The sequence below is a fragment of the Topomyia yanbarensis genome, chromosome 2, assembly GCF_030247195.1.
Source record: "Topomyia yanbarensis strain Yona2022 chromosome 2, ASM3024719v1, whole genome shotgun sequence".
Lineage (NCBI taxonomy): Eukaryota > Metazoa > Arthropoda > Insecta > Diptera > Culicidae > Topomyia > Topomyia yanbarensis.
In genome coordinates this window covers 44,935,847-44,948,293 of record NC_080671.1, presented here as the reverse complement: position 1 = coordinate 44,948,293, position 12,447 = coordinate 44,935,847, and the positions used below count along the sequence as shown (strand labels likewise).

General features: G+C 38.1%; 1 protein-coding gene across 1 annotated transcript in view; it reads right to left on the bottom strand.

The window, feature by feature from the left end:
- The window catches only part of LOC131683825 (EGFR adapter protein-like), a 196,044-nt gene that overhangs the window by 115,264 nt on the left and 68,333 nt on the right, over positions 1–12,447 (bottom strand). Inside the window, exon 2 of the mRNA XM_058966161.1 lies at positions 6,649–6,682. The gene's annotated coding sequence lies outside the window, so the exon portion shown is untranslated. The remainder of the gene's footprint in view (positions 1–6,648; positions 6,683–12,447) is intronic.

Below are 12,447 nucleotides of genomic sequence, written 5' to 3'. Positions count from 1 at the left end.
AAAAATATTAAATTATAAACGTTAGTTGCGATTTTACATTTAAGAATTATGCATCACTTTTAAGGGCAGGTGGTGCAACAAAATGTTACACTTTGTGAGATTTGGGAGGGGAAATGTGTTAAATGGTTGCGTAAGATGTTTTACCGAGGTAAAAAACTACAATGATCAACGCATTAGGGATGCACGAACTATTAACGTAGAACTAAACTTCTGACATATACTTATAAATTTTCCTAACCCGTAAAAAGAAATGTAGAAGATTAAAACCTCTATAATCAAAATAACAAAATAATAATAATAATAATTGAAATGCTGCTTTTATTCTCATGAAGTAAACAGTCGGGTTCTCCAAAAATCAAATGATTTTATTATTTATGTTATTTAATGTAATGTTCCCGATCTTGTCAAATCACTACATGTTAGATGCGCAATTCCGGCGAATTGGTCTTATGGTGATTTGATATTACGACATCGAGCATGTTGTCTGGACGTGTGCCGAATATTGTGGTGCCAGGTCTCAGTTATAGGCCTCCCTCCGTACTCGAGAGAAATCACGCAACGTTCAGTTTGGGATATAATGCCATGCCACGATCTTCCATATATGTCCTTACTGTACCTCTTTCCAAAATCAATCAATACTCGGATTTTGTCCTCTCTTTCTCTTTCATCGTTCTTAGAAATTCTCTATTTTGCCTTTGCGACTCGCACCAGGGTGTGCTACTACGTTATCGGCTTTATCCTCCATATCCTGTGCCAAGATTCACCAAATTTGAAACCGAGAACGACCTAAAGATCTGATACGTTTCGTAAAATTTCCTGCGGTTTCGAGGAGGACCTCTAGACGTTCTACTGCTTGGTGAATTGACAGTCCGAGGCTGTGATTGGCCTTTTGTTTCCCATAAGGCTGACAGCTTCATGTTGTTTTTTTTCTCTGCCAGAGTTGTGCACCCTACCCGCTCCATTTACGAATGAAGTTCATACAAAACTTTGAACACGATTATCATGGAATGGGGGGAAATCTTTGGGGGAAAAATGCGCTTCGGAGGAAGGACCATAACTCTGACAATTTTCAATATTTTTCAATACAACTTGTTATTATTTTCTACCATAGTACCACCAACAAATTGACTTTCGCTTTTTCAAACAAAATTTACATAAAACCAAAAAATCACGAACTTACCTCCTTCACCACTAGACTGGTTCAATTTTTGACTTTTAGCTCCACCAGGCTTTTCTGATTCCTTTTATGGTCCTTAGTAATTGTGCAAATTTTGGTACCAATCGGTTGTGTCTACGGTCCCTCCAAAAATTTCAAAGTTTATATGGAAGTTTGTATGGAAAATCGGTTAACATTGAAAATAAATTCTTAAAAAATCACCTCATCATTCAATTAATCGGAACACTATATATTTCTTAAGGTATTCTTCTACTGAACACATTCGGGGAACATTGCAAGTTTATGAAAATTCGTTGAGAAAAGTTATTAACGAAAGAAGCAGTATGGCTTCAAAACAAGTGGATTTTATTAGTAACCATAGCAACCCTGTTTGAATAGCTACATCGTTATACCAGTGTAAACAAGACTTGCCACCCACCGTTCGCGTATGTCAGATACAGCTATTCAAACAGGGTTGCCAAGAATAATAATAAAATCCACTTGTTTTGAAGTCATGCTGCTTCTTTAGTTAATAACTTTTCTCAGCGAATTTTCATAAACTTTTAATGTTCCACGAATGTGTTCAGTAGAAGATTATCTTTAGAAATATATAGTGTTCTCATGAATTGATTGATAAGGTGATTTTTTAAGAATTAATTTTCAATGTTAACCGATTTTCCATACAAACTTCCATATAAACTTTGAAATTTTTGGAGGGTCTGTAGACACAACCAATCGGTGCCAAAATTTACACAATTACTAAGGACCATAAAAGGAATCAGAAAAGCCTGGTGGAGCTAAAATTTAAAAATTGAACCAGTCTATTCACCACCCTCTCCACGCACATTTTTTTTCATATCCCCTTAATTCACTGCTGTCAGCACGTCTATTAACTCTCAACGTTTCCTAATCAAACTTAAAGAACCCCTCCAAATGCAGATTATTGAAAATCTGCATTAATAATGGAAAAATGTTACCGAAAGTAGTATCATTGATGATTAACAGGTAACGAATCAATCATAAATAATACGCGTATTTAGAAGGGGTTGGAGTGTATTATATATAACTGTGACAAGTGACATTCTATTGCGACATAAGGTGATGTGGAGCTAATAAAAACGCGACCTATTAATGCAAATTGTGAAAAAAATTAAAATGGAGTGAGCACAAATCAAGTATGCGTCAAATCTCGACCGAGACAAGTGATAATGATGTATTACCATTATCAAAACTAAAATATCATATCGAGTTCTCACAAATTTCATTTTTTTTTGGTGGTCGTACTTGATATGATGTTAAAGCGATTTGTTTGAAAATAGACCTTTTTCAGTGGTGAAAGCTTAATCTTCATATGTATTAAAATAATTATACTAGATGAAAGACGAGGAAAGAAAATTGATCCAACCGCTGTGAAAACCCATTTCTACAGGCTCCCGGGCAAAACTTTTATCTCACCACAGCACCCAGCACAAATAACTCGTTGTTGCAAAAAAATTGCCGCGGAGATTGCCCAGTCCATTGTTGGTTTTTCAACGTGGGTGCAGGGCCGTCGAGTGCCGCGCCGGGCCCCGAGGCTAAAGTTACTAACGGGCCCTACACTAGATGACTTATTATTTGAATATCTATTAGGAACATTGTACGAACTTTCTAAATCAAACTATTTTTAATACAGTGGGACTTTTATATATTTACAAGAAGAAAATCAAAATAAAATTAGAAAGCGAATATAAGTGACTGTCCGTCAGAATATCTCATGCGCGACTTGCTATTACGAATGTAGACCTCTTTTCGCGGTATTATAGAACAAGTCCACGTCACTGTTAATGCTGCCTTGATGATCGTCAACAGCTATAGTTCCTTGGTTCGAGTATGAATCCGTCGAGTTTTGCAATTGCTTTCTCGTTGATGATCTTTGCTGTTGATTTTGGGGTACTGGATGAAGCTGTTGTAGTCATCAGCAGCCACATATTTGGTTACAGTTTGTGATTAAACTAGTGATAAATATGTGTTAGGTATAGGTTCTTAATATAATCCGCAAACTAACAGACTTAGCACCGTAACATAAAAAATTATGAGTCTATTTATCTATATATTCAAACGAGTTATATGTATCTAAGTACTAATTACTTTAGTTTTTTCTTTAAAGTGCCAGGCACTAACATTCATGAACGCATTAATTTGCATTGACGTGAATTTTGGGGAAAACGAAAATTTCAACGAATTAATGCTTCCTGAAGCTTTTCAAGGATAAATCTAAGTGTATAAGTTTATTGTACGGAGAAACCGTCAACAAACAAAGATAGCTAAAATCATAGAGCAAGGATAAACATTTTTTTTTAAAATGCACAGAAGGCAAATATTACTGTTTTGTCGTTTGCTTTACGCTGGCTCGAGTCTAAGCAAAAGTAGACGAAGCGTTGTCTTTGTTAAATAGAAACAGCGAACGATGTTGGGTCGATTCGCTTTAAGTATTGATAAAGTCCCATTCTCGTTCTAGTAAAACCAAAATTAAGCGAATCCAAGTTGAAGATTGAACTTCTCTAATAAAACCATAAAATTACCAATTTTTTATTTGCTACATAGCTGCGTATCTTAGTTTAATCGTAAACTTTATCTTCATTTGTTAATGGTTCGTACAGATTTTTTCTTGATCGTATCTACCAGGGACCTAACCAAGCTCAATCGCAATGTATTAACATTTAACGTGAAACTGCTCAAAGTTTGCTTTTAAGTTTCTTCGTCCATTAAAATACACTCATTGAAATTCGTCATGACACAATAGTAACGAAGCGTTGGACACTTTTCGACCACCAAATACTTCTTCAAGTGCCGGTTTCGATGTTTACTGGCACTATAGTTGGTATCGTGCACCATCGATGGATTGGATGTAACGCACCTTTCTCCTCAGTTCTCGATATCTAGCTCAGGGTTCTTGAACATCCGTGGACGCAATTCCACGCTTAGGTTTTCCTTGTAGCATTGACTCTACTGCGTTCTATCGATATCGGAGAATTCAGTATTTTGGCTCAGAACTTGGACCGGACCATTCAGGATTAGTGTACAGTGCAACGCGAGAATTTATCTTTATGAATATTGCATCAGTTATAGTTTGTACACCCAAAACAAACCATATAAGAATCACTTGCATTAATACAAGGATCGCTAGCTCAAATTGCAAGCGTTCTGGTAATGTGCAAAAATTGCAAGAAGCTTTCTTGCATGCAATACACAAAACAGAAAAAAACGATTTTGCCTTTGCATTAGCGATATCTTTGTATTAATGACCAATACACGTTAGACAAAAAAAACTGCTTGCATTGAGAAGCGAGCCTCGCACTGGCAGATGACTTTTCGATGACAATTTCACGATTAATGAAAAAAGTACCAGGCACACCCACATTTGAACTCATGCTCTGTTGTACTGTTCTTGCACATGAGAACAGAGCGTTAAAACTCGTACAATCAGCACATCCGCAATTCGATACTGTCTCGTGTGCAAGGAATGAGCCACAATATTGCGTTTAATGGTGTTGGTGAGGAATGAATAAAAAGTATACAGTAAATAAATATGCGCCGTACGTTGCTATAACAACCAGGCAATCCTTTGACAGTTGTGCTGAAGAAACCTGTTTAGCTATAGCAAGAGATGAATTGATTTTATATCTTTGCAAAAATTGCTAGCGTCTTTAGCTGCCAAATTTCATGCGAGGCTAGAATTATTTGCAAGTGATTCATCCAGTTTTATTTAGACGAAAAAATGCGGGCCCCCAAGATAGACCCGGGCCCCAGGGCAGTTGCCCTGCCTGACCCCCCTCTCGTCGGACCTGCGTGGGTGATCTAGCATTTAGAGTAAAATAAGGTACGGTTCTCAAAATTGATGAAAGTAAGGACATGTCCTTAAAATAAGAACGATTGGTAACCTTAATAATGTTAGTTAGCCTGAATATAAATTCGGATGCATAATTTATGTTATTAATAATGGTTTACAAAACCCTCGGTTTACGAACTAGCAATTATAGCAATTACAAATATCAGATCAATGGAAATGGCGATTTTTTACAAAAGCTACAACTAAAATAAATGAAATGAAATAAATGCTATTATCTACTTTTTATTAAGAGATACTAGAGCGACTAAAATAATTATAACAACTAGCAACCGTTCGAGAATAGATGGGTTTCTCGCAGTTCTTTTATACCCCAACAACGTTTATGTTGATAAACAATCATTACTTTCCCAATTTCAGCTGCACAAGCAAATTTTCCGAAAAGTTGTCTAAATCTCAATTTGATGCTAATTTGTGCTAAAAATAATTATCATCTACATTCGTTTAGGACTAAAAGATTACGGTTTTAATATAGCGGTAGCAACAGTACTGTAGCTTATTCCACCAACAAACTCGATAAACTCCCTCTCGAAATCTCACAACCCTCACGCAAAGATAAACACTAAAATCAGGTTCTAAAAATTCAATTAGAACTTTGTGTGCGCCTCGGATCTATGACGATCGGCGAGAATATTTTCCATTTCACGTTCTTCTTGGCAGCAACAGTACGCGCAGAGTGGGAGCGAGTGTCGCGATGGAGATATCACAGATATCAGCTGTGGCACGTGTTTGCCGACAGAAAATAGAAAACAAATTTCCATCGCTCTAATGCCAACCGTAGGATACGAAAAAAAAGGTGCAAACATCACCCCGAATTTTATCTCAGCAAAGTGCCGTTCTCTATATTATATGCAAACAAGCTTTCAATTGATTGTCAACTCGATTCTGGCCCTCGGTTTTCCTTATCCCGCAGCTGGAAAGTAAATTTCCAAGGAGACGCCAAAGTTCTTATCGAATTATCTCCACCAATAAAAATTGAGCCTCAGCTTTGTAGGATCGAGCCTGCTCGAGGGTGCGCTGCTTGCAACGGCTCATCAGCAGTGGCGGCGAAGAGTAAACAGCAGCCAACCGAGCAGTTACAAGTACATTACAGCAGTTACAAAACGGAAAACTTGTTCGTTTAAAAAAAAATCTCTACCCGACTGTAAGCGCACAGCGTTCGAGCTGTTTCCAGGGAGTGTGGTCTGTTTAGAGTACGCGAATATCTATAACAACAGTAAGGGATCGATTCGATGAACGAAAAAAAAATTGCTGGCATGGCGAATTTGTTAGCCGGTTCGCCACCGGGAAGCGGAAATCGAACTGAGAGCGGAAAAAAAGTTTAAATTGCGTTTTTTTTTTCTTCTTCTTGGTCCTTTTGGTTGGGACGCGAAATAATCACCCCCACGAAATCGGAACGAAGAGGGTGATTACAATAGATTATTATTTTCCTGTCTGTTATGGGGGTAAAGAGGGGTCGGGGTATTTTTCATCATTGAAATAAAACGTAGCGTCTCAAGAAGACACTTTTGAATTAGGTACAAATTGAAAACTCGAATTCTTTCGATTCGGTTCAATTCGTTTGCTGAATATTGAAAATAGGAAAAAGTAGCTTAATTTTACTTACCAATTCAAGTTGTACTGTGTGTGCCATAATTCGCCTGAAAATTGAAAAGAGGAAAAAATAAATTAATAAAGGTTTGTAGTTTGCCTTTGTGTAAAATGTTTACAATAATATTCAATAACAAAATTACTAGTGTCGACACTCACTGCTGAATAAATGGCAGAAAAGTAATTTTAACATCAAAGTAGGCATTAATGTTGTAGGAATATTACGCCTCGGTTTGGAGCTAGTTTGAAAAATATTAGGATTGTTCCAGTACCAGGAGAAACAGGAAGCACTCCGGAGCAAACAGGGAGAAAACCGTTCTTGTACTCTCTTCTGCTGTTTTTTTTTTTGTTGTAGCAAACCGGAGTAAAAAGAAACTAGTTTTTTCCCTCTGTTGGCTCCAGAGCAACTAGGAGCAAGAAGGATGCACTGGAACAAACCTATTGTTGCAAACATTGCTGAGAACTTGAACTGCATACGTATTGTCCTATCTTATCAAGTCGATATGATATTCAGCCTTCCGGGTCACGTTACTGATACAGACCAACACAAACAAAATTATTTCCATAGTGAATCACGAAGCGAACCAGAAGGAAAACCTTTTCCTCTTATTCATCCCAGCCACGAGCCAATCTTCTCTATTATCTTCGAACCCCACTTTCCCGACATCTTTATTCCTTATTAGATTAGCAATGGAAGGGCCCCTCGGATGTGGAGAGGAAACTAGCGCTAAGTGATGTAATCGAAAGATAAATGAATTAAACCGTATCGTAAGAACTTCATCGCAGTTACAGATGATAAAGTGCAGAAAGGACAAGCTGAAGCTGAATGGCAAGATGAAAATCTCCCCTATGTAGCTCTCTGCTATTATCCCGCTTCTAATGACTTGTGAAAAATGAATATTTTCTGGTTTCGTAGCTTGAGCGGTGCGTAGGAGCGTGGCACTTCCGCCGACCCTTCCGGCCGTTGTCTGTGGTAACGGAAGCCAATCTATCGAACCCCCGGCGGTTGGAGTTTTTCTAGCGTAAATGTCAGTAAAAGGGGGAAAATTAAATTCCAGCTCGCAAACTCGTGACAATACAAACGCTATAAATACACATTTATGAATAACAAACAATGATGCATAGATTTTGCGGGACATTTCACCCGTTCTTTGAGGGGGGGGGCAGTATGTGCGTTCGTGCTGGACCCCCGGAATGTCTTATCTGATGTAAATGTTATATAATTTTCGCATCCAAATTGATTGACATTTAGCGAAGGAACAGACGATGTAAACACTGTCTGAGCGTCATAACAAAAAAGGACTCCAACAGACTCATACCCTGCCTCCAGCTTACCGATGGATTATCACTGCGACGTTGGAGATTCGAGGATCAGAATCACTCACACCAGAGCACGAAACTGCGCTTACAGCTGTATCGACAAGGCAACACTGTCAACCTTCCGGAAATTTATCATCGGCAAACAGCGAAAATGACATCCTGTCAGCAGCAGAAGCACTCGCATAAGAGCAAAAAATGAATGGGCGAACGTAAAAAAAATACTATGAACGACAAAGAATTTGTTGTTACTGTTTGAGGACGGTGACAATAAGGCGGCCATGGAAATTGATTGACGTTGGAAGGGTGGGAGGAGAATTTTATATGCTTTGATTAATTTTCTTTCGGTTGGGCGACTTCATCGCCAAAAACATTATGCGGATGATGCCACTAAAGAGGAAAAGAATGACTTCAGCTTCACGGATCCTATTTGAAAATCCCTTCATGCTTGATGGTACACTACACAGGTCTGAATTTTTAATAAACAACGATTTACGAAAATCATAATTAAGTTCCAAAAATTATGAATAATAAACCTCGAAGTTTTTGTCAGGTTTCTTGTTCATAATTGGGGGATACACTGTTAAACGTTGTTCATGATTTCAGGATCTTAGTCACGATTTTCGCAAATTAAATGCGTTTTCATCGTGAGCCTACTTTCGAATTCCACTTATTTTATCGTACGCGTTATCGTGATATGTTACATTTTGGTCGTTCGCGGATTTTTCATTAACGGAGAAATTCATAGAACAAAAATTATTCAATAAATAATATTCCAAATTTTGTGAAATAGCTCACGTGAAAAATTCAAGACTATGTGCAGGAAATGCATGAAAATGAAAATGGTTAGGGATTTCCTCTAAATGTCACAAGCTTCCAAGATACATCGTGAATAATGTACTAGGAATCATGAATCAGTTCACATATACATGAATAGTGTTTTAATTTTGTGATCTGTTTCGTGAGCAGTTATGACTATTGTACTAGAAATCGTTCACCAGTTCACGTAACCATGAATAATATTTCATGATTTTGTGAAATATTTGACAGGTTTAATATACTAAGAACCATGAATCAGCTCACGAATCCAAGAATAATGTTTTGATTCTGTTTTGATTCTAAGAACGAATCGGTGTAAATCGTGTAAATAGGTGCGTGCTTCAAAGAAGGAGTGTTTGTCTAGGACGAGATAAAGAGAAAAACTGGAAAGCTTTATTCTTCTATAAAATGAGTAGGGTAGGCAAACAGAAAGAAGTAGGTAAGAGCTTTTCATCCATGTTCTACTGGCGGAGTTAAATAGATATCTACTATTATTATTTACGACAGATCAACATCTTTCCAGCGTTAAATAATGCACTTGACAAATTTGAAAGGACTGTTCTAGAACAGAAATTTGGTTCAAATATATTTTTTAGAGTTGTCCTACTGGAACTGTAGAGCTAGGTTCTCGGAAGAGCTCCCAGTCAGAATCACACACTACAATTGCACACGAGACAGGCAGTGGCGCCCACTAAAATACTGCTTAAGGCCAATCACAGTGGGTCATGAGTATGAATGTGATATTTTCTGTAAGTTTCAGATATGTGCGGGCGCGAAGACTTCGCGATTGCGTGTATCGTCGCGCAGGGCTCGAGCGTTGGTCGTTAACGTGTTCAATCGCGTGTGCGTTTGTATGTCGCGTATGCTAACGTGTATGTAACTTCGCGTTTATAAATTCTATTTTATAACCGTGTGCCTTTCGTATATTCGCGTGTTCGCGAACCGTGAATCTAATACTTAATTTTTGATGTACGGTTCAGTTGCTAGAAGAAAGCGAGATCGTCCATATCACTAGAATTCCCGGTCACGTCGCCATGGAAGGTGTTGACTAGTGGATATAAGCTTTATTTTTTGATTGGTCCAACTTAATGTATGGATCTAAGTTGCTAGGACGGAGGGTAATGATTTTCGGACGTGACCGATTCATTATCGCGCGAACACGGACGTTTATGGATTCGCATTTGAGACCGCCTTTGCTATCATAAGTGCTAAAACGTTCACCTTATGACCATGGTGTTATCAACTTTGCGCGATCGCGGGCGTAGGTGTGCGTTGTTGATCGCGAAGGACTTAAGCGTTCGTATGTTAAAGTGTCTGTCGCGTGTGCTTGCGTGCATGTGACTTCGCGTGTATAAATTCGATTTTTTAACCTGTGACAGTTCACATATTCGCGTGCGTTCTTAAATGGTCACGCGGATCGTCATTCTGATAATTAGTTTTCGGTGCACAATTCACATTCTAACAAGGAATAAGTTACCCCATATCACTAGAGTTCCCGGTCATGTCACCATGGAACATGTTGTTCAGAGAGCTTGCTTTTTATTAATTAGTCTAATTGAGGGCATGGGCCTATTCAGCTAATATCAAAATAGAGACTTCCAGAAGTGACAGATTAATGATCGTGCGAGCGCGGGAGTTTTTAGGTTTACACGTGAGACCGCTTTTGAAATTTTATAAGCGCTGAGACGTTCACTTTATCACCGCGATGTTATCATGTTTGCGAGCTCGCAGGTGTAGGTGCCGTGGATGGTCGCGAAGGGCTCAAGCATTGATATGTTAACGTGTATATCGCGTGTGAGACTTCGCGTGCATTAATTCGATTTTGGCGTGTATTCTTGAATGATCGCGCGCGAACCGTGAATCTGATGCTTAGTTTTTAATGTATGTTAAAAGGTAGAAGAGTCAGTTTCCGCATATCACTAGAGTTCCCGGTTGGCGTGGCGCGGGTGTAAGTATGTGTAGATGATTGCAATTGCATAGTCGCGCTTATAACTAGGTTTGTGTTATCGCGAAGGCCATGAGCGATTGTACGTATATGAGTATAGATAGGGTATAGTTTAGAGATATAATAATAAAAAGAATCATAACATGCCGAATAAAAAAAAGATTATTGGTGCGTGGACGATCGCGTTTGTACGTTCGCCCCTCCCTATCGTGGCGAGCAAGGATGCAAAATGCCTACCTTTTCTGCGGCTGTAATTTTTCTGCCTACATTCTCATTTCTCATACGACGCTGCTGTCGCTGTTCGCTAGTGCAGGACGCTCAGCGCTGTACGGCAGTCTGTAAGCAAAGCCATAACATGACAAAAAATACTACCCCCAGTACAGCCAACAGACTCGAGCGGTACAGCTTCGCTTTCCTTATTTTACGCTTTTTAATATTATTATGAGGAGTTTTTCGGATAATCAGTCATAAATTAGACAGCGAAAACAACAAACTTTTTAATATTTTTAACCTCTTCAATGTTTTTAATCACAAACGACGACAATGAATGCGGTTTGTTTACACCACGACCGGCATCAACGCTTTCGTGTGCGGGCCACTCTCTTTGACTATGCAGAGAAAAGTGTACAAAGCGAGAGAACAAACTTTACTACGCCACACTCTCACCGAGCTGTCGGAGTACAGAAGCAAAACAAAAATGCTGTACGAAAAAATGTACATGATTTTGCTACCGTTCTGGCAAAAGCTGTAAAGATGCGTCGCTGTGGCGGGCTGTACGGCTTGTGCAAATGTAAATATAACGAAAAAAATGTAGTTTACCGGTACCGTTGGCATCCCTGGTGGCGAGGGACTCAGGCGTTTGTATGGTAACGTATTCCAAAGTGTTTGAGAAATGGATTTCAGGAAAGAGTGGTCAGGGTTCAAAATGATATTGATAATGAGATGAATGTGATGATTGGGACTGCAAAGATATTTAACAAACATATTCACATTGGTAAAAAAGGTAAAGGTTGTTTCACCTTTACCATACAGAAAAACTACTTCGGAGCCGAAAGTTTTCTTATGACCACATCACAATCAGCGGTGCGTTTAAAGGAATTCCACGAAGATCCGTCCGAAAATCTTTAAAATCGTGACCTATCTTAGATTCCAATGAAACTTTACACATTTCACCGGCATGGAAGACTAAACATTTTCCACAATCAGTAAGATTATTTTGACTCAAGAGCAATTTTTTAAAAGGGCGTACACATTTCTACGTGCATCATCTTCAAAAAAAATTTTGTTCGGTTACTGTATTTTATACACAAAACTTTCTGAGAACGAGTGACAGGAAACGAACATTTCTTTACGAAAAAAATATACACTGAAAAAAATGTTGTGTCAATTTTCATAAAAACAAAAATTTGTGTTAAAAATTTAAATTGCAAAAAAAAAACATTTTTTCTAATTTTTTATATTTCATCAACAAAAACCTAGAGAGGAAAGGTACATTTTTTTAATTATGATAGTATGATGGAGAACATATCGGTAAAAAGTTCTTCTAACAATAACTTTATACATGTTTTTAAATTGCATACTGATTGATATACAAAACTGTTATTTTATTACAAAATGCTAAGTATCGTTTTAAATCAAAATGTATTTAACAAAAACCTTCCAAAATGCGATAGTTTTCGAGATATTTGGAATTTTGTTGCAACATAAACAGTTAATTCGTGTGTTTATGCCCTT